Raw genomic sequence first — 24,227 nt, 5'->3', positions numbered from 1 at the left:
GATTTGTTTATTCTGAATTTTGGATGTATATTCACTGCAAACACCCACGAGACACAACTCGTCCACTAGGGGTGACCTAGGGTAGTAAAACATGCTAAGTACATATTTAGAATGGAGCTACCTTGGGTTTTACTCTCTTTTTGCAGGTTTTTAGGACTCAAGGCCTAATCGGGGGAATTCTGAGCAATTTATGTTCAAATTAGTAGTAAAACATGCATTTTTCATATTTAGAATGGTTATGAAGAGGACGAAATTCTGAGCAAGATGGACATGTTCAACTAAAAGATTATTCTTTTCGGGCCACTATACTTCAAGTTTTCACATAAAGAGGACAATTTCTTTCGGGTCAGAAAGAAAATAATGGATTAGAACTGAACCAAGATGGACCACATCCTTAAAATTGAAGATTTGTTTTTGGTCATTCGTACAAATGATTATTCTTTTCGGGTCAGAAAAAGAATAATGGATTAGAACTGAACCGAGATGCAGAACCAGCCCATTTGCAGTTGTCCCAGAGGTACAAGAAATATTTTAAATGCCAACAAGGATCTATGGACCACATCCTTAAGTGATTGAAGATTTGTTTTTGGTAACAACAACTACCTAGTGTAGTTGGTGAGCTATGGTGTACAAAATTCCCTTGCTCACCAAGAGGTCTCAAGTTTGAATCTCATGGTTGTTTTTTTTAGAGATTTTTGTTGAAGATTTCCTGCTTTTCACTCACTTAAAGCACTAAGGGCATGGAGGGGATTTTCACATCAAATCAGAAGCAAGGAAAATCGTGAAAGGGTTCCTAAGAAGAGAAGAAAAAAAAAGGAAAGAAAAAAAAAGGGAGAAATAGAGATTGTCCAAATCTTCTCTCTCCTCCACATCATCACCAAAATATTGTCCAAATCACACAAAGCAAGAAGAAAATCATCCCTTGGAGGGAGAAAAAGAAGAGAAATAAATTAGAAAAAAAAAAGGAAAGAAAATAAGCAAAAAAATTATAGGAAATTTCTCAAAGTTTATTTCTCTCTTTTCTCTCCTCCACCTTAGCACTTTTGGTCTCAAAAGATCTCACAATCAATTGTGGGTTTCTCCCTTTTAGGAAAGAGAAATTTGTTACCCTACCTCCCCATTCCCTATAAATACAACTCATGTTAGAGGAGGGGAGACAATTCATTCTTCTTCTAGTTTTTTTTAGTTGCTCTCTCTTTCTCTTGCTCTCTCTTTAGTTTTAGTTCTTTTTATGTTTATGATTTATGCAATTGAGTTGTAATTTTTTTTTTAAGTTATAGTTCTAGGCTTATCTATGACAAGATCACTCTTTTATTTTTATTCAGCCCTTTTTTGTTTATGATTTATGCAATTGAGTTGTAATTTTTTAAGTTATAGTTCTAGGCTTAGATCTAGGTGACAAGATCACGAGCCGTGGAGCGAATTTCTTTCAAGATTTTTTTTCTCTAGTATTAGAAATTTCAGATTTGATTTATTCCAGTTCTGGTTTTTAGTACTGGTAGTATCTCAAATCGATCAAGTTTTCAAATCAAGGGTTGAAGTTCAAGTAAGTCGGCTCCTTCAGTAGTCTTCTCTCCCCCTCTCATTCCCTCTTCTGACTACCCTTTCTTTCTTAATTTAGGATTTTAATTTCAGTTGTTATATTATTGCTATTCCTTTCCCCCAAGGTTCATGGCTAGTGTATGTGTTGGCTTTGCCCCTCTTAGCCATAGAACCATCAATTTATTGCTTTTATTTTAATTGTCTCCCTTTCCCTAAAGCCAAGTAGAGAAACCTACTTGTGAGTCTCTCTCTAGGTCAAGTATGGAAGCTCATATTATGATGCATCCCTCGGGCTAAGTAGAGAAACCTACTTGTGAGTCTTTCTCTAGCTTTTTTTCCTTTCTTTTACTTTATTTTTATTTCAGCATTTTTTTCCTTTAGTTATTTATTATTATTAATTTTTTTTTAAATTGCGTGGGTTGTTTATTTTTAGTTATTTATTTATTTAATTTTAATTGCATGGCTTGAGTCTTTAAATTCTTAGATGATGAATGGTTATGATGTTATTTTAGATACATATGTTTAGGACGGTAATTAGAATTAGATCACAACCATTAACCGGTTCACTTTCACATTATTAAAAGAAATAAAAAAATAAAGTGGCTGCTCTCCCTGTGTTCGACCCGTAGCTACACTGATCCGTACGCTTGCAGTTACATTTTAAATCTCAAATAATCAGCATAGGCAGAATTGAATTATGCAGAAAAAAAAGGATGAACCGATGAGTCCCGATCGGTTGGCTGATTGCTGCCCAGCCAACCTACTGGTTGGGATTCCAGAGGCCAAATCCCTATTATAGATGGTTTGCAAGCCCTAAACCCAGCATTGGAACCAGTAGACACAATATTCCAATAGAAATGGACCCTAGGGGAAATAGAGGATGGCATTTAGTTTCTATAATCCTAAGGGGACTGCCAGTGTGAGTAGAATTCCCTGACCAAATGTTGGGCCCACAATTTCTTTCCCCTTTCTGGTAATTTTATTAATGGGAAGAGTTGCCCAGACTGTACAATGAATAACAATCAAATGCTCAAATTGGAAAAGGAAATAGGGATACCATACTTAGGCATGGTGGGGTAGAATCATAGAAATTTATTTTATGAATAATGATTTGTGGTATCTTGTGAAATAAGAAATAAGTTGCAGTAGAAGCACTTAATTGAACCAAAGAAGTGAACTTTTCAGGAGATTGGACACCAAGGTGAGTGGGTGCCCTTCTCAACCCCCCATTCTTTTAGTGTGTTTGTGTTAATATTGTTTATGCATTAAATTGCTTGTGTATGGGCATTTATATTTACCTGCATTTATTCTTTGATGGAATGAATGGAATGGGATGGAATGAAAATGAGAAAGGCAAGACAGGTGAGATGGGTCAAGTGCAGGTGCCCATGTTTGTATATGTGATTGCAGTGATTGGTTGTGCATCATTTAGAATGCTAGGTTAGGTATCACAACCCTAAGTACTACACCCCTTGTCTGTAGGGGGTTAGGTATGGACTAATCCCGAATTATGTTGCCTAATCAGCAATGCACTTCTGATGAGATGTGTGGTATCAGTTATAGAGGTGAGACATGATATAACGTACTATATGCTTGTGAATATATTTACAATACGGGATTACCTTTTAGGGGTTAGCCTGTGTGGCTCGGGACTGGTACCAGCACTGGCTGGCTCCTGCCTATGGCGTAGCTTGTATACCTGAGGCCCAACGTACAGGGTAGGGTATGCCACCTACGTTGGTAGCACTTATACCCATAGGTGATGAGACCTAGTAATGGATTAGGAATTTTGTATAATTAATTAAATGGACTCATGAGCATCATTCTCTATGTGTGGAGCATGCATGACCATCATTCTCTATGTGTAGAGCATGCATTGCATATGGATGTGTCTGCTTGAACTCCCCCACCCCTCACTGAGCATTATCAGTGCTCATCCCCTTCTATTTACTCCTTCTAGATGTCGAGGTTGAACCCAGTATTTTGCTGACTTCTTGCTCTGATTATGAGACAGTGGCCATGGATAACTTCGCCAATCTTCAAGATGGAATAGACCATGGACTCGACTGCCAATGCGACGAATATGCCTATGGAGGCCAATTTTTCTGAGGAATAGGATTGACTATTCCTATGTCTTTGTGTACATATTCCTATTGATGCATAATTTGATATATATAGTTTACTACTAAGATACAGTAAACTGTGAATATTCTTTTTTTGTAATGTATGTAACTCTCATCTGGATAATTGTAAATATATCTTATCACTTAGTTGGCACTAGAGCTTATGTAAGATATTTTTGTTGGATTGTGCATATGTATATAAACTTTGATCTTTCGTAGTGTAATTATGGTATTATGATCTGCCCTAGTCTAGATCCTGGAGAAAGAGGCTGACTAGATATGGTGAGGTGTCCAATGTTGCATGTCTTAGCCTATTGGAGGCAGGGTGTGACACTGCACCTTGTACTTACCCACTAAGTAGAGGTCCTAATGCTGACCAAATCCAACCTAATAGGTCAGTATTTGGTGGGGTCCATTAATGAGAAATTAATTTTAATAAGTTCTAGTTGTAAGTTTCTAAAAATAAGATTTTTGAAGTAATTTTTTAAGAATTACTTTTTAGAAAATAGGTGTTCATCCAAACGGGCCCTAAGGACCCTTTGGACTGAATTATAAAAGAAGAGAGCTGCTACTGTTCACTTCATTCGTGAATTAATGTTCAGTGGAGTATCAAAGGAGAAGAAGAAGAAGAAGAAGAAGAAGAAGAGAAGGGAACAACTGCGATTTGGTGCTACCCAGGTAATTACTGCTATCCTATTACTTTGATAAATTACTTAGATTAATTAGGTTAGCTAGCTAGGGTTAAGAATTAATGTAAATTGGGGACTGTAATCAAGTCCCTAATAGTTGAATTTTTTCCTTATAGATGAAGCCCCAACTTTTGGAAGGGTTAGGGACTGAAATTTGTCAGAAGGTTGTCCCTGTGAATCCAAGATTTTAGGGTTTTCATGTTCCCAATAATGAGTTATGTAATTGAAGTTGGAATAGGGATGAATAGGCAGAATTTTGCCAAAATTCTAGAATAGAATTCAGCCCACACTTATTTTTGTGAAGAATTAGTTAATCCCTTCTTCAGAAATACTGTTATCAATTTAATTAGGGCTGGAGCACAAATTTTATGATTATAAATACTTGTGCCCAACTCCCGTTAAATGACTAAATATGGGAAATGATCTAGTTTTGCAGAATTGCTTTAATTTCTACTTAATGTCTGAAATTTCTACAGAATGGGATGTAAAGATTTTGGGTTTAACCAATTTAATCTTAAGGATAGGTGAACTTGAAGCCTAAATCCTATCTTCAAACTCAATATGCATGAACAGAACTATAGACTTACAAATTAAACCCAAATCTAGGTTCTGATGTACAGTATAGCCCTTGGCAGAATCAAAATCTACAGAAAAGAGGGAACTGGCAAGTCCGATCGGCTAGTCGATTACTTCCCAGTCAACTTGTCGATTAGGGTTTTAGAGCCCTAAATGGCTACTGGTTGGGTCAAGGTGCACGTTGTACATAGATGGGGTCAGTTGATACATGTTTAGTGAAACTCAGCCTTGCACAGATGACTGTGGTAGGGGTTCCAAAGCCTAAACCTGTCATCGAATTGGCTGAGAGGACTCTGCCATAGTTAGGGAATGTACATGGGGAGTGTGAGACCATACCCCCTTATATAGAAAATAGTACAATGAGTAAGAAGACAGTATTGGGAATCAACCTAGTCAGCTGAGGTCTGTGATAATCCTTAGGTTGCCTTTGATGGGTGTCTGGTGACCTCTGTACTATGTGGCTTGGTCTGTTTAGAAAAATAGGAAACTCGAGATTTTACAGATCAAGTTAGTGACCTACATAGGGGTTAGGGAGCCAAGTTGGTTAAGTAGGCATGTTGTTGGGAGAAATGCTAGTCAGGAATCAATGCCTCTGTCCGACTGTTGGTTTGGATTCCAGTAAGGGAATTCAATAGGAGTTTAGGAAGTTGGGCTGTCCTTGGACAGTGAATACTAAAACTAACCTAAAATATTAATTGTTTAATTAGGCACCTAAGATACTTGGCAATGATACGCGTGGACCGTAACTCAATGAAAAGGCATCTGATTCGGGTATCAGGTAATTGCGTCTTTGACTTATTTTATGGAGGGTTTTGATATTTTTAGTTATGTGTGACATTTGGAATATGATGATTACTGTGTTATGGATTTATTTTATATAAAATTATATATTTCACATGTTGCATGATTTTTACGGACTTTAATGTTATCGAGATTTTGTGGATCTGTAAGATGATAGCTGTGTGGTGATGGTTGTAATATTGATGGTCTGAGGCATGGTGTGGCCGAGGTTCTTTTTGATACCATGGGCTTAGAGGTTAGTGTTACAGTTGTGGCCATAGATATGTGATGGATGCTGAAATTGATATGGATGCATATAGATGCATATGGTTAGGATCACATCCCAGTGCTATAACCCCTTGCTAATCTCACTTGGTGGTAGGTCACGGAGAACTACTATGCTCGGATACGATGTATCGTATCCTAAGAGAGCATAGCATGGTACGATGTATTGTACGTATGACTATCGGATAGTATGGGAGACCGATGATGGTGTGGGATTCTGGGATTATGGCTGTAAGGGGTTACTATTTAGTAGCTAGTTGGGGGACTAAGGTTTTTTCTGAGACTGACTGACTCCTACTTGCAACTAGCTTGTATCTGAGACTTGACGTCCTAGGAAGGGGATACCACCTATGTTACTTATAGCACTTATACCCACATATTGAGACATAGTAATTAGAATAGATATTATTAATAAAATCGACCAAGTGGTTGTGCATCTGTGGTTATTATTGTGAGTGTGTGTTGACATCATGATGTTATGTGTGCTTGCATACTCACCCCTCACTGGGCTGATGAAGCTCACCCCTCGTGGATTTATGTTTTTTGATGGTGGAACCTGAGTTGGAATGGAATGAGACTTGGCAATGGTTGTGAGTTATAATTCAATTGTGTCTGTAGTTATTATTTATCATTTAAGATGTGATTATGTAACGGTAATTGTGAGTTATAATTCAATTGTGTCTGTAGTTATTATTTATCATTTAGATTTGATAACCATGGGTTATGTAAAATATAAATTTTCCCTCATATGCGTCTCTGATTTGGTAGAAGATTTTATACTTATGTAATTTCGTCTTTACATCAGATCCTGGTGGATCAGGCTGACTGGTACGGTAAGGTATCCAGTGCCACATACCTTGGCCTAATTTGAGGTAGGGTGTGACAAGATGGTATCAGATCAATGTAAACTAAACCACCCAATCAGATGCAGACATGTGGCACCTCGCCAGTTATCAACACCATAGCTTCAGATAGCCAGGTGGTGGGGAAACCCAAACTTCTCTTCAGTTATAGAGTCATGATAGGACTCCATTCACCCCAGGGAATATTCCTTGTGTACACGTGAAACGTGCAAGGAGTCCTCCAACAAACCGTCCCAATCTCTTCAGAGGAAGGAGGATCTATCCTAGTGGGACGCTACAGGACATGATCCTATAAGAAGAAACCCAGAAGATAAAAGTAGGTAAGTTCACTCACTCGCTATTACTCTCAAAAGATTGTTGCATGAGTCTCTAACTTGGGCGTCAGAGGACTAATCCCTGAGCCACCTCTGGGCCTCTTCCTTCTGTGATTTTGTAGGACCGACGCATAGCCTACTACAGATTCCCAACAGCAACAGATTGGCACCGTCCATGGGAACGATAGAGTAATGGTGAAGAAAACTTAGAATCATAAGAAAACAAAAGCAGTACCGGCTCAAAATATGAACGCCAGAGAGCCTTCGGATCCTTGGCCACCTATGAATGCCAAGGAGGAAGAACAGTGGGAAGGTCCTCTTGGTGACCAATATTTAGTTGGAGACTAGACATGGAGGGAGTCCAACCCCCCACCCGCTCCTGCTGGGGGGTAAGAGTATGTGATTAAGGAGCAGTTCGATGCCCTCCAAGAGAAATAGAACCAATTGACCAAAACAATGAAGGAATACTCCAAGGTTGTCACTCAGAGGACTAATGGAACAGCAAGAGATTCTAGCATCTAGCTGAAACGAGTCTGAGATGAAGACCGAAGTAGCTCGGGATCAGTAAGATCCGGCAAAGACCTCAAAATCATGCAGCAAGGGAGAACCCCGCACCCAGAGGGAGAGCACAGCGTGTCACAGGGGCGAGACATGAAGAACCACATTAGGGGGTCGATCAGAGCTTCGAAGACCAAGGGTTGAAGTAGATGATCCTTGATTTCAAGTATGAAATCCGAAAAGTCGTAGACCAATAGGCAGGAACATTCGAACCAAATCTCACTAATGATACAACTTTAGCGGATGATGTTATGAAAGATCCACTCCCTGTCAGATTTCGCCTACCAAAGTATGGCCCTTACAATGGAACAGGGGATCCCGTTGATCAGCTGGAAGGCTTCAAGGTCATAATACAGTTTCATCGGGTATCGAAGAGCATTATATGCGGTGCTTTACCCTTGACGTTCAAAGCAGCCGTGAGATTATGGTACAATCGACTACCGCCGTAGTCATCATAACTTCAGTGAGTTAAGTCACATCTTTGTAAAAAGATTTTCCAGTAGCCAACCCCTCTAGAAGACCACATATAACTTTACCAATGTCAAGCAGCAAGCGGGACAATCCCTATGAGGTTACATGAAATGCTTCTATCAGGAGAAGCTTGGGATCAGAGGTTTAGACCCAAAGGAAGAATTCACAGCCCTTTTAGGAGGGGTTAAAGATAAAGAACTAAAGAGATCCCTGGAAAAGCATGCACCAAGGGACTTGGCCGAGCTAAAATCCCAATGTGAAAAGTACATCCACATGGAAGAAACCCTGGAGGCCGACAACAAAGCAAAAGAGAAGGCGGGGAAGAAATGAACCTCAAGGGAAGAGAACAGAGTTCTAGAAGGAAACAAGCAGCGGCCAGGGCGTGGGCGTGAGCCTGCACCAATTCCCCTTAAAAAGTTTGAAAGGTATGCCCCGCTTAACCGAAAGAGAACTCATGTATTGATGAAGATCAAGGACTCCTCGGATGGCAAAGCAATAAAGTGACTAAGAAAGATAGGGTGACACCCCGAGAGGCGCAACATGGACAAACATTGCCATTTCCATAGGGATCATGGCCATGACACTGAGGATTACTAGCACTTAAAGGAAGAAATAGAAAGTATGATCCGAAGAGGGTACCTGGGTCGGTTTGTGGACCGAGAGAAAGAAGATGCCCAAGATGGAAATGATCGGTAGGACAACTGCCAAAGAGAGAGAAGGGGTCGTCAGGAAAGGAGGGAACTAGCCCGAAGAGAAATTGGGAACAACAGAGATCGAACACCCCAGTAGACCGAAAGGCTTAAGGCCTATGCCAAAAATGTCCATATCACCGAATGGTCAAACAAGAAGGCGAAGATGGGGACGGTAATCTCATTCTCAGAAGACAATCTGGAAGGAGTGCAAACACCCCATGACGATGCTCTGGTAATCACTATAACAGTAGCCGACTGTAGGGTAAAGAGGATCTTAGTGGATAACAGCAGTTCAGCTTATATCCTATTCCTCGAAGCTTACCAGAAGATGGGCCTAGATAGGGACAGACTAAAGAAAGTTGAGCACCCCTTGCAAGGGTACAATGATGATAAACTTTCTGGTAGATGACATTATCTCAGCTTACAACACAATACTGGGAAGGGTGGGCTTGAACTTGCTGAAAGCCATAGTCTCCACGCCCCATCTCAAGATGAAGTTCCCCACAAAAAATGGGGTCGGAGAATGCTGAGACAACCAAGAAACATCCTGAAAGTGCTACACCACCACCCTATAGGGAAAATAAAAGGCAGGAGAGGCTCTACCCATAGAGGACTTGCGTGATGACCCCAAACATCATAGAGGGGAACCAACTAATGACCTGGCCCAGGTAGACATTGAAAGAGATAGTACCCACCAGGTTCAGATTGGAACACTGATGCTAGGGCAACAATAAGAGGAGATCATCTCCTTTCTTTGAAACAACTCCAATGTCTTTTCCTGGTCAGCCTCGGACATGCCCGGAATAGCTCGAGGAGTGATTGAACACCAATTGAGCGTCGATCCAATGAAGAAGCCAGTGCAATAGAAGAGAGAACCTTCGCCCTCGAGAGGCAGCAGAAGATAGATGAAATAGAAAAACTATTGAAGGCTACGTTTATTTGGGAAATCTGATATCCAGAATGGATATCCAATATGGTGACGGTCTTGAAGGCAAACAGGAAATGGAGAATATGCATTGACTTCACAGACCTGAACAAAGCCTGCTCCAAGGATAGCTATCCCCTGTCGAAGATAGACCTTCTTATTGATGCCACTTTAGGGCATGAGTTATTAAGTTTTATGGATGCCTACTCGAGGTACAATCAGATCAAGATGTGAGGCTGATGTCCCGAAGACTTCCTTCATAACTAAAGGAGGATTGTACTACTATGAGGTAATGCCCTTTGGGCTAAAAAACACAGGAGGAACCTACAAAAGACTGGTGAATAAAATTTTTAAGGAGATGATCAGTAAGACCATGGAAGTATACGTAGATGACATGCTTGTGAAAATATTGAAGGCAAAGCATCATATCCGGGACTTAGACCTCAGCATTCCAAGTATTGAGGGAGTATGGCATGAAGCTAAACCCAACGAAGTGTGCTTCTAGAGTGACGTCAGGGTATTTTCTAGGCTTCATCGTCTCAGAGAGAGGAATTGAGGCCAATCCAGTGAAGATATAGGCCATCTAAGAGATGAGGTCCCCACGGAACATGAAGGAAGTCTAGGAGATGACAGGAAAAATCATTACCCTGGGTTGGTTTATGTCTCGATCGGCTGGCAAGTGTCTCCCTTTTCTCAGACCCTTGAAAGGTTCCAAGAGATTCGAATGGACTGAAGAATATGAAAAGTCCTTCGAGCAGTTGAAGGTATACCTAGCGACACCCCCGTTGCTGACAAAGCTAGGCACTGGAGACGTTTTGCAACTATATCTAGTTGTATCGATTGTAGCAATAAGTGTTGTGTTGATAGACAACAATGGCCAATATACTATATCAGCCGAACCTTGTTTGGATGCTGAAACAAGATACAAGAATATGGAGAAAGTTGCATAAGCACTTGTGATGGCAACAAGAAAACTCAGACCCTATTTTTAGTCGCACATAATATGCATGCTCACAAACTAGCCCCTAAAGAAAACACTGCAGAAACTAGATATGTCTGGTAGACTGGTCAATTGGGCCATAGAATTGGGAGAGTTCGACATCCAGTACAAGCCAACGACTGAATAAAATCCCAGGTCCTGACCGATTTTATAGTCGAGACAACACTCCCAAATGGTGTACAAGAACCAACCGAGGATGAAGAGGACAGGGCTTGGATATTGTATGTCAATGGCACCTCTAACAGAGCAGGTAGCGAGGCAAGGATCACACTCATTAGTCCCAAAGGATTCAAAATCAAGTATGTCTTGCGGTTTGACTTCAATGCTTCTAACAACGAAGCCGAGTACCGAGGCACTAATAGCCGGAATAAATCTGGCACAAAGCTTGATGGTACAAAGGCTAATAGTGCATAGTGACTTGCAACTTATAGTGCAAGTAAGCGGCGACTATAAAGCAAAAGACCACAGGGTGGCAGAGTACTTAAAGAAGGTACGAGAAAAAGTGGCTACCTTCAAAGAGTTCAAGGTGAAGCAGGTGCCCCGTGTAGAGATTGCTAGCGCGGACGCACTGTCACATCTAGCCACTTTGGACTTCATGAAATTGGGGCACTTAGTCTATTTCGAGGTATTACTTTAGCTGAGCACCAAAGAATGTCAGGAGGTGTTGCTCGTAGATAGGACAGCCCAAGCTGGATGGATCCCATAGTGAAGTATATAAAAGAAGGAATACTCCCAAAAGACAGGGATGAGGCAAGAAATGGAAAAGGTCAGCACAATTTTTGCTGAATGGTGAGGTATTGTACAAAATAGGGTTCACAAGGCCATATCTCAAATGCCTAGACCCTATCGATGCTGAATATGCTCTCAAGGAGGTGCATGAAGTGATATACGGCCAACACTTAGACGTGAGGGCCTTAGCCACAAGGTGTTACAACAAGGCCTCTTTTGGCCGACAATGAGGAAAGACACTAAAGAATTCGTCAAAAAATGCCTAAAGTGTCAAATGTCCATGCCAATCCCTCAACAGTACGCTACCAAACTGTCCTCCATATCCAGCTCAACACTCTTCGCCATATGGGGAATGGACATCCTGGGCCGTTCCCTCTGGAAACGTTGCAAAGAAAATTTGTGGTGGTGACAGTAGACTATTTCACTAAATGGGCAGAAGCTGAAGCACTAGCCACAATAACAGAAAACAATATCTGAGACTTCTTTGAAAGAGCGATGGTTTATCGATTCAGAATCCCTAGAGTGGTAGTGACAGACAATAGTACCCAGTTCGCCAATCTAACTTTTGAATCGTTTTGTGAAGCCCTCAACATTGAGCACAGAAAAACATCCATCGGCTACCCCCGACCAACAGGTTGACAAAGGTAACATTTTATTTGCTGCTGTAGGGAACAAAGAAAAGGCTAGACGATGCCACGGGGCTATGGGCAGACGAACTGCATAGCATCCTCTGGGCTACCGAACAACTGAAAGGTCAGTAGCCACCAGAGAAACACCCTTCAACTTAACCTACAGCACTGAAGCTGTACTCCCGGTCGAGATCAGTGTTATGACCCACAGAGTCCAGTATTACAACAAAGGCAAGAATGTTAAGGGCATACGGGCGAATTTAGACCTCTTGTATGAAGTATGAGAAGACCACAGGAAAGCATTGTAGCTTACCAACAGAAGGTAATAAGGCACTACAATTCTAAAGTCCATAGGAACGAATTCAGAGTTGGAGACCTTGTCCTACAAAGGGTAGAAGTGTCAGATCTGAGGCATCAAGGTAAGTTGGCACCCAACTGTGAGGGACCCTATAGAGTCTCTAGGGAAATACAGCCTAGCTCCTATCACCTAGAGACTATAGGGGGGAGAGAGGATACCTCAATCATAGAACTTAAAGAACCTGAGGAAGTTCTACCAGTAGCGGTAGCACGCATGTTTACCTAGGATTATTTTCAGCACCTTGTCATGTCATTTATTTAGTAAGGCTTTCAATTTTAGAATTTGTAATTCGTTTTCCCTGACATTTTAAAGAATTTTATAGAAAGCTGGTTTACGGAAAACTGATCTCATATGACAATATACTATTTAGGAAAAAAAAAAGAGTTTAAAGATATCAACGGAGGGGTATACCCTCAGTTGGGGGCTCAGGCCAAGGCCGAGAAGACCTGACCGAAGGGTCTACCCTCGGTTGGGAGCTCAGGCCAAGGCTGAGAAGACCTGACGAAGGGTCCTCCGTCAGTTGGGAGCTCAGGCCAAGGCCGAGCGGACCTGACCAAAGGACCTACCCTCGAGAGCTCAGGCCAAGGCCAAGCAAACCTAACCGAAGGGTCTTCCCTCAGTTGGGAGCTCAAGCCAAGACCGAGCAGACCTAACCAAAGGACCTACCCTCAGTTGGGAGCTCTAGCCAAGGTGGAGCAAACTTGATTGAAGGGTCTTCCCTCGATTGGGAGCTCAAGCCAAGGCTAAGAAGACCTGACCGAAGGGTATGCCCTCGGTCGTGAGCTCTAATCGATGACGCTTCCCTCAGCTTAAAGTTCAGAGCCAGAACCGACCCAACCTAACCGAGACAAAACCTATGCATAGGCCTAACCTAACGATGGGCACCCCTTGTCTAAGGCACAAATACTAACCACGTATAACCCTTCGGGCTTCACGCAAATCTTTCCTAAGGATAAAGACCAACCGGGAAAGATACTAAGTCAACTTGTAAAAAATACTAAGTGTTTCCCTTTGGTGTTCGGGCAACAGTTTAGTTATAAAACAAAGACAACAAAGAAGCGAGAGAAGCAAAAAATATTTTTAGCCCTGAGAAGGAAAATACATACAAAGGCCCGAAGGCCGAAGTTACATAAAAAAAGGCCCAAAGGCCGAAGTCACATCAAAAGAGCATGAAGGCCAAAAGAAAAAAAACCCTCACTGAACCTCGATAGGCAAAAAGACCTCATCGTCGGCAGGAACAAGGATGTCTCGGTCGAAACTATCGTGGTCGAGGGTGAGAGGGACTTTATGTGTCTATTGAACACCGTCGTCCTCACTGCCTTTGGCAATCTCAGCCACCTCGATAACAGCCGGGGCTTTCTCACCTTCCTCGTCCTCAAAGATGAGACCACTCCCCACAAAGGAGAACCCCGAGTGATGTTTGAGTATCCAGTCTCGGACCTCGATAGCACCCATGATGTATTCCCGGGGCCGTTGCGCAAGTCACCTCCTTCCTGAAGGCATCCATGCCCTTGTACTTCGTAACTCCCATCCTTTCAGCTCCGAAAGCTTGCTCTCATACTCCTGGCGGTTTGGTCACGCTCAACCTCCAAATGCTCTACCTTCTCAAGAATGGTCCACTCGTTGTCAAAGGTGGATTGTTCACATTTGTGTTTGGACTTCTCAAGGCTTCAGGCCAAAGCCCCCGGCTCGGATGGTGAGCTGGGTGACCTGGTTGTTGGCCTATAAGACTAACCAACACTTAGAACAAAGACATGAAATAAAAGAAAAAGGTAAAACGAGCTAAGGACGATAATTTACCCCCGCCATGAAGATACACGCGCTTGTGATCATAGCCTAAGTACTCTACTCCTGAGCATCGACAATATCCCTCAGAAGCCTGCCCTTCTGCACAAGCTCTCAGGCAACATATCTAACGACATAGGTGTTTTCCTCCTTGACAGACCACCTGCGGATAAAGCCAGCTTAGTTTGGCCCCGAGATATACCTAGGCGTCGGAAGTCATCCTCATCAGGAACTTTGGATGAGATAAGCACACCCCGCCTAGGAGCAGTAAGTGCCTGAACAGCCTCCAGGGTCGGATCCTCTACCATATCCCTCTTCTTTGTAGGGGGTTCGAAAGCCGAAGCCTTCCCTTTCTCTTTCTCCTTCTCCTTCTCCTTCTCCTGCTACCTCAGTAGCCAATCCTGCTTGGCCTTAGCCTACCTCTCAGCAACAGCAACCTTGATTTCGACCCTAGAGAATTGCACTACATCAAGGAACAAATAATTAGTACGAAGGCCAAAGGCCCAATTTAAAGCAAACTCGGGCAAATCTGGTAATGTAGGACTAGATTTGAAAGCTCAAACTAGGCCCAAACAACAAGAGCTTTTAAACCAAAGAACAATCAATAATCACCCAATAAGAGTCCAGCAGTCCTTGTAAACCAGAAATTTCAAACCCAGAATCTGGAATTTCAGAAAGCAGAGATTATACCCACAAATAGGACTAACCAGCAACAGGTGTATGACATCAACAAGCCACAGTCAATAAAAAAAGATCACAGGAATAGGGAAGTCAAACCAGACCTATCGATTCTGGTTCCTGTCCAGAAAAAGTCACTACAGAGCAAAAAGATGGAGATTTTGAATATCTCACTAATGGCTACACAGAAACAGCCCATATATGGATCAATCTTTAGTGGGGACTAGGAGAAAAATCGACCAGAATTTCATCCTTAACAGAAACTTCTAGCAGATACAGCAGACAGGGCCGATGGTACTTCTACAGAGAATTTTGGCAGAAAACTTTAAACAATAAATACCTGGTTGTAGTAGTAGTAGTAATTTGAATATAGGCTTGAAAGAAAAGAAGAAAACACACTCACAACCCTCCTAGACTTCACACTACAAGGAGTCGCTTGGATCAAACACCAAACCCTTCTTCTTTGATCAAACACAAAGAAACACTCCAGCAGAGAAAACACAGCAGCATCTTTTTTGTTCATAAAATTCATGGGGCTTAATGGGAGCCCTCTCCTTTACTTATAATAATGGTGGGGTGATTACAAGAAATAAAAACTACCTTTAGTTTCCAAAAACTAAAATAGAAAACTCTCAAGACCTCTAGTTACTAAAATTAAAAATAGAAACTAGGAAATAAGAAATTAGAAACAAATAACCCCATCTAAAAAAGAAACTAATGAACAAACTAGCAATCCCGTACTCAATCTTAGAGCCCCTCTTTTAGACCCATAAAAGTGGCCCAATACAATCAAAACACATGGGATCAAAGGCCCAACATGTATGTAACCCAACCCTAGGCTTATTCCTAATAAAATAAGCCTCTTTTGGTGATTAATCTGCATCAATTCTCCCCATCTTGAAAAAATTCATCCTCGAATTTTGCAGTGATGGGGGGCAACAACATATGACTAGCAACTTTGACCATCTCCAAACAAAATTCTGGTTGCTTATAAATTTGTGGAATAGTCTTCAAGGCATGGAGATTTCTCTTCAAATAACCATGATGGCATAACAAAATTTATATTTACCTGTATTTATTCTTTGATGGTACTATTGTGATGGAATGGGATGGAATGGAAATGAGAAAGGTAAGACAGGTGAGACGGGTCAAGTGTAGGTGCCCATATTTGTATGTGTGATTGCACTGATTGCCTGTGCATCATTTAGAATGTTGGGTTAGGTATCACAACCCCAAGTGCTACAGCCCTTGTCCGTAGGGGGTTAGGTACGGATTAATCCTGAATTATGTGGCTGCTTGATCAGCAGTGCACTTCTGATGAGATGTGTGGTATCAGTTATGGAGGTGAGACAGGATATGACATACTATATGCCTATGAATATATTTACGATATGGGGTTACCTTTTAGGGGTTAGCCGGTGTGGCCCGGGACCCGTACCAATACTGGCTGGCTCCTGCCTGTGGCGTAGCTTGTATACCTGAGGCCCAATGTATAGGGTAGGGTATGCCACCTACATTGGTAGTACTTACACCCATAGGTAATGAGACCTAGTAATGGATTAGGAATTTTGTATAGTTAATTAAATGCACTCATGAGCATTATTCTCTATGTGTGGAGCATTCATTGCATATAGATGTGTGTGTTTGTACTCCCCCACCCCTCACTGAGCATTACCAGTGGTCACCCTTTTCTATTTACTCTTTTTAGATGTCGAGGTTGGACCCAGTATTTTGCACTTCTTACTCTAATTATGAGATAGTGGTCATGGATAGCTTGGCCAATCTTTAAGAAGATGAAATCGACCATAGACTAGACTGCGAATGTGATGACTATGCCTATGGAGGCCAGTTCTTCTGAGGAATATGATGGACTATTCCTATGTCATTTTGCATATATATTCCTGTTGTAAACTGTGAATATTCTCTTTTTATAAGGTGTGTAACTCTCATCTGGATAATTGTAAATATATCTTATCACTTAGTTGGCACTGGAGCTTATGTAAGATATTTTTGTTGGACTGTGTATATGTATATAAACTCTAATCTTTCGTAGTGTAATTATGGTGTTATGATCTTCCCTAGTCTAGATTCTGGAGAAATAGGCTGACAAGATACGGTGAGGTGTCCAATGCTGCATGCCTTAGTCTATTGGAGGCAGGGTGTGACAGAGTGGTATCAGAGCTAAGACTTGGGAAAAAGTATCATAACCCACAAGACCTTAGGATATCCAGTGTCATAAGATTAATAAAGTAAAAGCTTCAAGATAAAAATATCAAATTTAGGGAAACATTGTTTGTGGTAGTTAAAGATATCCAATAAGGAAGGGAAATGAAATATTGTATTTATACTATGAATGTATGTGCACCCTTGGTCAAATACCAAGAAACTAATTTCATGTGAAGCATGTTGCGTGACTCATCCTTGCTAAATATGTGTTGAGCCTTTTGGAATTAATCAATTATTTATCTTACAGGGAATTCCAAAAAATGCCACCAAGACGTGCTCAACCTTAGTATGAGCTACGACCAAGGAAGAGGGGTCGGGCTGCCAGAGCTAACCCTTTTGTGCCAGTAGAGGATGAGACAGGAAGGGAGACTACAGCTGGGGTGACCTTACCGATACATGCATCCACCTCTACAGCAGCAACACCTATGCCACCACCTGCACCACCACCTGCACCACCAGTGATCACAACACAGGATGTCGTAGCCATTGTAATATGATGCAAGGGATACAAGAAGGGCTACAGCGAACCATACAGCTAAATATGCAGCAGCAAAGGGCAATGGTTGAAGAATTGGTCACTACCATACGCGCTAGGGAATCACCTACAAACCATGTATCTATGGCACCACCCTCACCAGCCCCTACAGCTCTTGCTCTTAACCCTTTGTTTGCACTTGGAGTTCCAGCCACTGGTCAGACTATTAGTGGACAAACATCCCAAGCACTACCAGCTATGGGAACACTTACAGGGCAACAGACTCCAGGAACCCCTCCAGTAGAATAAGTATGGATTGATATCAGCAAGTTGATGGAAAAGTTTCAGAAGTATCGGCTTCCACATTTCAGTGGGGTGACACATGATCCATTGGCTCCTGCCAAATGGATAGAAGGAGTAGAGAAAGCTTTCTCAGTTCTGGGTTGTAATGATGAACAGAAGATCTTGTGTGATACTTACCTATTGCAGAATGAACCTCATGCATGGTAGAAGGCTACCAGACGCATATTGTTAGCCACATATTCACACCCCACTTGGGACTAGTTTGTAGAAGTCTTTTCTGGGAATTACTTTCCCATAAGTGTGTGAGATAGGAAGGAATCTGAATTCATGGCAATGGTACAAGGTCCCAGGTTTGTATTAGAGTATCAGCAATAGTTTGAGGCATTGTATTTCTTTGCACCTGAGCATATGAAGAATGACAGCAAAATCTAAGAAATTTGAGAAAGGGCTGAGATTTAGCATTGGTGATGTGTTGATTGCACACCGGCTTCAGACATATGCTGAAGTGGTTCAGATTGCCAAATCCATTGAAGACAAGCAGAGAGAGGGCTATCAGATTCAGGAGCAAGGAAAGCCAAGGCAACAGGAACTGGAAGGCAATTTGGGAAGTTTATAAAGGGAGCTACATCTACTGCTATTGTGCCTAGGAAGACTGACTCAGGACAAGCATCTGCCTAGTCCCGGCTAGCAACCACCACTACCTAGCCTCTATCCATGAAATGCTGTGTGCCAACAGCCAGGACACTTGGCCAGATTTTGTCCCCAGAGAAAGCAGGAGAGCCAAATATGACTTCTTCATCTACATCCACCAAGAAGCCACAAGTAGCTGGGAAGGTATTTGCATTGTCAACTGAGGAAGCTAAGACTGCACTTGGAGTTGTAACAGGTACAATATTAGTATCTACAATACTAGCATTTGTATTGTTTGATTCTGGTGCATCTCATTCTTTTGTATCTTCACATTTTGCTATAAGAATGGGGATAGAACCGAAAAAGCTAGCACATAAGTTGATGATTAGTACACCCATTGGGTTTATAGTGGATTTGGAGGATGTATATGAACCATGTGTGATTCAGATATGTGGTCAAGATATGATAGCCCATTTGATTTGCATAGATATAAAGGATTTAGATGTTATACTGAGAATGGACTGGTTGTCAGCATACCGAGCTTGTGTACTCTGTGCAGAGAAGAAGATATTATTTAGACCTTGGGATGGAGATGATATTACATTTCGGGGGCATAGGAGAGACAAGGCTAATAAATTACTAATTTCTGCCATACAAGTTCAGAAATTACTAGAAGAATGATGTGAAGCCTATTTGGCATGTGTCAGGGATACTACCAAGAAGACTGCAACACTAGAAGACTTAGAAGTAGTAAGAGAATTTCCTGACGTATTTCCTGAAGATCTATATAGTGTGCCCCCAGATAGGGAGATAGAGTTTTGCATTGATTTAATACCTGGGGCAGCACCTGTATCTAGAGCACCACCATATAGAATGGTTCCTGTTGAATTGAAGGAACTGAAGGAACAGTTGCAGGATCTACTGAAGAAGGGTTTTTATTAGACCCAGTGTATCACCCTAGGGAGCTCCAATCTTGTTTGTAAAGAAGAAAGACTAGAGTCTGCGGATGTGTATTGATTATTGGGAATTGTACAAATTGACTATTAAGAACCGATATCCACTACCCCACATTGATGACTTGTTTGATCAGTTGTAGGGTGCTACTACTTTCTCCTAGATTGATCTGAGATCTGGATATCATCAGTTGAAGATAAGGGAGAGTGACATATAGAAGACTTCAGGATTAGGTATGGCCACTATGAATATGTGGTTATGCCGTTTGGACTGACTAATGCTCTAGTAGCCTTCATGGGACTGATGAACAGGGTATTCCATGATATGTTGGATTAGTATGTCATAGTGTTTATAGATGATATTTTGATTTACTGCAGAAGAAAAGAAGGTCATGCTACTCATTTGAGGTCAGTGTTGGAGAGGCTGAGGGAGAAGCAATTATATGCTAAATTTAGCAAATGTGAATTTTGGTTGTCACAGGTGAACTTCTTAGGGCATATTGTGTCTACAAGAGGAATTGAAGTGGATCCAAGGAAGGTTAAAGCTATGTTAGATTGGGAGTCACTAAAGAATGTCAATGAAATCTGAAGTTTCCTAGGTTTGGCAGGTTATTACAGAAGATTCATCTAAAATTTTGCTCAGATTTCTGCACCTATGAGTCGGTTGACTAGAAAAGGAGTCAATTTTGAATGGATAAAAGAATGTGAGAACAGTTTTCAAGAATTGAAGAATCGACTAGTTACAGCTCCAGTCCTAGCTATTCCAGATGGTACCTTAGGTATGGTAGTATATAGTGGTGCTTCCAAACAAGGTTTGGGATGTGTGTTAATGCAAAATGGAAGAGTGATTGCATATGCTTCCAGACAATTGAGGGATTATGACAAGAATTACCCTACCCATGATCTGGAATTGGCAGCAGTTGTATTTGCACTGAAAATTTGGCGTCACTATTTGTATGGAGAAAAATGTGAAATATATAGTGACCATAAAAGCCTCAAATATCTCTTCACTCAGAAGGAATTGAACATGAGGCAGAGAAGATGGTTGGAGTTACTGAAAGACTGATTGCACAATTCATTACCATCCAGGGAAAGCTAATGTAGTAGCTGATGCATTGAGCCGAAAGCATAAGACTACCACACTTGCTGCTCTCACTACTAATTAGATGTTGATAGAAGAAGCAAGGAAGTTTGACTTGAAAGTAATTACAGAGGTGGAGACACCTGAAGATGTGACACTTGCCACCTTTGTGATTGAACCCACCTTATTTGAAAGATTAAGGAAGCTTAACCCAAAGATGATACGATGAGGAAGACAATCATTGTTATCAATGTTGGGAGACAGAAAGAACATAGATTTTCATTAAAGGATGGAACTTTGTGGTTTAAAGACAGATTATGTGTTCCAAAGGAGGAAAAATTGATAGAATTGATCTTGAATGAAGCTCATAGCACTCCTTACTCTTTGCATCCTGGTAGTACCAAAATGTATAAAGATTTGAAGAAACTATATTGGTGGCATAACATAAAGAATGATGTGGCAGAACATGTAGCTAAATGTATGAATTATCAGATGGTGAAGGCACCCCATGGACTGTTAAGTGCCAGAATGGAAGTGGGAACATATTACTATGGACTTTGTGATAGTGCTACCACAGACTAGAAAGGGGAATGATACTATCTGGGTGATTGTTGATATATTAACAAAGGTAGCACATTTCATATCTATGAAGATATCTCATTGTATGAAGAAATTGGCACAGTTATATATTGATAATATTGTGAGATATCATGGTGTGCCTGTCAGTATTGTTTCTGATCGTGATTCCCGGTTTACTTCTAAATTTTGAGAATGTGTGCAAAAGGAAATGGGGCCCAAGTTGAATTTTAGCATCGCATTTCATCCACAAACTGATGGACAATCAGAAAGGACCATCCAAATTTTGGAAGATATGTTGAGAGCCTGTGCTGTAGATATGAGTTATAGTTGGGATGAGCATGCCTTTGATTGAATTTGCATATATTAATAGTTACCAAACAACAATTGGTATGGCACCATTTGAAGCTTTGTATGGGAAAAAAATGCAAAACTCCATTGTATTGGGATGAAGTTGGAAAAAGAAGAATTTTGGGGCCAGAACTGATACAGATTACCTGTGAGAAGGTTGATATGATCAGAGAAAGAATCAAGGCTATTACCAAAAAAAACAAAAAAATGAATCAAGGCAGCTCAATCCAAACAAAAGAGTTATGCAGATAGTAGAAGAACACCTTTAGAATTTGATGTGGGTGATAAGGTTTTTCTGAAAATCTCACCAGTAATGGGTATAAGAAGATTTGGGAAAGGAGGAAAATTAAGTCCCAGGTATGTGGGACCATTCGAGATTCTGGATTGGATTGGCCAAATAACATACAGAATAGCATTGTCCCCAGAGTTGGAAAGGTTTCACATTGTTTTTTATGTATCAATGCTGAAGAAGTATGCTCCTGACCCTTCACATGTACTGCCTACTATTGAATCATTGGACCTAGATGATGATTTGAGTTATGAAGAAAAACCTGAAGGAATCTTTGATAGAAAAGAACATCAGCTTCGGAATTGTACCATCTCTTATGTAAAGGTGAATGGATAAACCACCCAGAACAAGAAGCCTCTTGGGAAAGGGAAGATGAGGTTAAAGAGAAATATCTAGAATTGTTTGGATTACTAAGTATGCCTCACAAATTTTGGGGATGAAATTTTTGTAAGAAGGGGGGAAATTGTAACACCCTAATCTGATATTTATACCCTTACTTGTGGACAGACAAAAAGAAAGAGCAAAGGAAGCCAATGCTGGCATGGTTGGCAGCTGTGGAGTGCCAAGAAGGCAGACATGACACCACCTACTCCTATTCAGCTTGCCAATATCACTGGAAAACTCATCAAGAGGTGTGGACAAAGAGGTAAATTTAATTACAAAAGTACAGTAAAAAAAAAGAGGTGCGACATGAGGACTTCCCAGGGGGTCACCCATCCTAATACTACTCTCACCCAAGCATGCTTAACTACGGAGTTTGGATGGGATTCGGTGCAGTTGTGCTGGTATGATCGCACCTAAATCGGTAAGTCCAAAACTGGCACGCCAATTTGCCTAGTAAAATGTAATTTTTGGGTTTTTGCACTGTGGCACCCACCTTTGCTGTGCAAAATTCTCATTATACCCCTATGGGAAAGATTTAAATGAGGTATGAAATGCATATTTTATACTAATAAATAAATGGGAGGAAATGAATTTATAAACTACTAGGTATTATACAGACACACACACACACACACACACACATATATATATATATAGTATGTATGTAATTTATACATACCTTAGTTATAATGACTTAAGAGGGCAGCCAAACAGACCTTAGAAATAATTTAAGAGGGCCAGCCAAACAGACCCTTGGGGTTGCCTTATATATAAGGGATTAAGGGCTAAGAAGCAACCCTTATTTTCGTTGGCTGCTGTAACAAGAAGGAGAAAAAGAAAGAAAGGAGAAGAAGAAGAAGGAAAGAGAAGGGAGAAGAGAAAGAAAGAGAAGTGATGAGGGAACTCACTCACCTCAAGCTGCTCCTAGATCAACTTTGCACCCAGGTGAGTGAACTTACTACTGCAGCAGGGTTAGTTAGGTAATTTCATGTAGATTGGGCAGCTAGGGTTAGGGTTTTACCCAATTGTTTACTGCCAGGGAATCCCTGTGAGTAGAATAGCTGCCCAGTAAAGAAAGCCCTAATTTCTATGGGCTATTGGGGAGCCAAATGGTAAAAACCCTATCCCTGCAAAACCCTAGAACATCAGACTACTTCTTTTTCAGTAGTGATTATGCAATAAGGGCTGGAATAGGGTTGATTTGGTGGAAATTCTACCAAATCCCTAAGAACAGAATTTTATTTAAGTTGGATGTGGAATTTAGTAAGGGTTCAATGAATTATTTTTTTTAAAACTTCTATTACAAATTAGTCAGAGATGGAATACCAAATCTGTGATTTATAACATCTGTATTCCATCCCTAATTAAATGATTAACTTAGGTAATTGGTTCAGTTCTAAAGAAGTTTCCTCTATTTATGATTAGTCCTAAATTTTTGTAAAACAGAATATACAGCTTAAGAGTTGGACAATTTGAACTCAGAAATGGGTTAAATTGGAATTCAATTTATTCTATATTGACCTTTTGAATTAGAATTATGGAAGAGGGTTAAACCCAATTTAAGAAAGATCCGTGTGCCGATCAACATAGGCAGAATTGAATTCTGCATAAAAAAAAGGATGAACCGTTGAGTCCTGATCGGTCGGCTGATTGCTGCCCAGCCAACCTACTGGTTGGGATTCCAGAGGCCAAATCCCTGTTATAGATGGTTTGCAAGCCCTAAACCCAGCATTGGAACCAGTAGACACAATATTCCAATAGAAATGGACCCTAGGGGAAATAGAGGATAGCATTTAGTTTCTATAATCCTAAGGGGACTGCTAGTGTGAGTAGAATTCCCTGACCAAATGTTGGGCCCACAAGTGCTTTCCCCTTTCTGGTAATTTGATCAATGGGAAGAGTTGCCCGGACTGTACAATGAATAACAATCAAATGCCCAAATTAGAAAAGGAAATAGGGATA

General features: G+C 41.0%; 1 non-coding gene across 1 annotated transcript; it reads right to left on the bottom strand.

Moving 5' to 3' along the window:
• Positions 1-22,561: 22,561 nt before the first annotated feature.
• LOC122064819 lies at positions 22,562-22,680 on the bottom strand. The gene has a single exon (XR_006135833.1). It is a non-coding gene; the product is annotated as a 5S ribosomal RNA (ribosomal RNA).
• Positions 22,681-24,227: the final 1,547 nt, after the last annotated feature.

Source organism: Macadamia integrifolia, unplaced genomic scaffold (genome assembly GCF_013358625.1).
Source record: "Macadamia integrifolia cultivar HAES 741 unplaced genomic scaffold, SCU_Mint_v3 scaffold1782, whole genome shotgun sequence".
In the NCBI taxonomy this organism is placed as follows: Eukaryota; Viridiplantae; Streptophyta; class Magnoliopsida; order Proteales; family Proteaceae; genus Macadamia; species Macadamia integrifolia.
This window is presented reverse-complemented; position numbering and strand designations above follow the sequence as displayed.